General features: G+C 40.4%; 1 pseudogene; it reads left to right on the plus strand.

Moving 5' to 3' along the window:
• Positions 1–1,375: 1,375 nt before the first annotated feature.
• On the plus strand, positions 1,376–1,527 carry LOC142357441 (5.8S ribosomal RNA; annotated as a pseudogene).
• The last annotated feature ends 691 nt before the right edge of the window (positions 1,528–2,218 follow it).

Here is a 2,218-nt window from a genome sequence, read left to right on the forward strand (position 1 = left end):
CTTCATCATGAGAACGTCACAAGCTGATCACGCTCTATGATATGACTAGTATTATGTTGCTTCTAGTAGGCTAAGCGCAAGCCGAAACATCAACATGTGAAAGTCGTAGAATTTTGCAATCAAACTGTGGCTAGTACTGTGATGTTACTAGTAACCTTTTCTTACGTCATATGGCCAAGAGAGCATTTGAAGGCGAAACTTCTGCATGGGGAAGCTGCATCATGAACAAAAGTTTATATCGAGTATTATGTTGACGTTAGTAGGCCCTGGCCGAAAGCGCAGCATGTGAAAGGTATAGATAAAAGTTATCGTTGCAGTCAGTACTGTGTAGTTACTAGTAGCTGGATTTAAGCTCGAAGTGAGACACTGTTGGTGAAACTTCATCATGAGAACGTCACAAGCTGATCACGCTCTATGATATGACTAGTATTATGTTGCTTATAGTAGGCTAAGCGCAAGCCGAAACATCAACATGTGAAAGTCGTAGAATTTTGCGATCAAATTGTGGCTAGTACTGTGATGTTACTAGTAACCTTGTGTTACGTCATATGGCCAAGAGAGCATTTGAAGGCGAAACTTCTGCATGGGGAAGCTGCATCATGAACAAAAGTTTATATCGAGTATTATGTTGACGTTAGTAGGCCCTGGCCGAAAGCGCAGCATGTGAAAGGTATAGATAAAAGTTAGCGTTGCAGTCAGTACTGTGTAGTTACTAGTAGCTGGATTTAAGCTCGAAATGAGACACTGTTGGTGAAACTTCATCATGAGAACGTCACAAGCTGATCACGCTCTATGATATGACTAGTATTATGTTGCTTCTAGTAGGCTAAGCGCAAGCCGAAACATCAACATGTGAAAGTCGTAGAATTTTGCAATCAAACTGTGGCTAGTACTGTGATGTTACTAGTAACCTTTTCTTACGTCATATGGCCAAGAGAGCATTTGAAGGCGAAACTTCTGCATGGGGAAGCTGCATCATGAACAAAAGTTTATATCGAGTATTATGTTGACGTTAGTAGGCCCTGGCCGAAAGCGCAGCATGTGAAAGGTATAGATAAAAGTTATCGTTGCAGTCAGTACTGTGTAGTTACTAGTAGCTGGATTTAAGCTCGAAGTGAGACACTGTTGGTGAAACTTCATCATGAGAACGTCACAAGCTGATCACGCTCTATGATATGACTAGTATTATGTTGCTTATAGTAGGCTAAGCGCAAGCCGAAACATCAACATGTGAAAGTCGTAGAATTTTGCGATCAAACTGTGGCTAGTACTTTGATGATGCTTGTAGCCAACCGAATTGGTTGAAAAGCCCAATAAGTAAGCTAACTTGGGAGAGCTTGTTGGAAACCAAATGCTACTAGATTGGTCCAAATACATCCTTCAACAGGGGATCACTTGGCTCGCTTTACGAAGAGGAGCACAGCTATATGTGTTAATTCGGTATGAATCGCAAGATTTGTTTACCGACCTCTCTAACGCAAAAGGCGGTCTCGGCTTCGGCTGTTGACTGCGTCCGATTCAGGGTTATATAACTCTCGATTGAACACATTGATGTTCTATTGTTGGTGCTTCCAATAAAATTGGAACACTTAAAGCAGAACCGATTCAAATAATAGCATTCTGATCAATGATTGCATTCCTTGATCAAGAACTGCTGGAGTCATTGTGATGGCGAATTTTCTTCATAAGAAAATTGCAAAGAGACGGAACTTAATGAGACTAGTATTATGTTGTTTCTAGTAAGCGGAAGCTGAAACAGCAACATGTGAAAATCAAGTTTTGTTCAATGATCTCGAGGCGATAAGTACTATGAAGCAACTAGTAGCCTAAGCATGACTCAGATTTGAGACAGTCAAAAAGACTGGCGAAACTTCTTCACATGAAAGTTACATAGAGAACTACAAATGTATACAGCGAGTATTATGTTGTTTCTAGTAGGCGAAAGCTGAAACATCAACATGTGAAAGTTGTCTGCAAACTGTAGAACGATATGTGATTAGTACTGTGCTGTTACTAGTAGCCAGTCTGACTGTAGAAGCCAAGACAAAGGGAAACTAATGCATCTGAAAAGGACAAGTTATGGAAAGGTATGCACGATAAGTATTATGTTGTTTCTAGTAAGCGGCAGCTGAAACATCAACATGTGAACGTCGTTGTGTACAGTAACCTAGAACTATATAGTCCTTAGTAACGTGCATTTACTAGTACCTGTAATTGG

This window comes from Convolutriloba macropyga, unplaced genomic scaffold, assembly GCF_964194025.1.
Source record: "Convolutriloba macropyga unplaced genomic scaffold, txConMacr16.3 SCAFFOLD_4673, whole genome shotgun sequence".
NCBI lineage: Eukaryota > Metazoa > Xenacoelomorpha > Acoela > Convolutidae > Convolutriloba > Convolutriloba macropyga.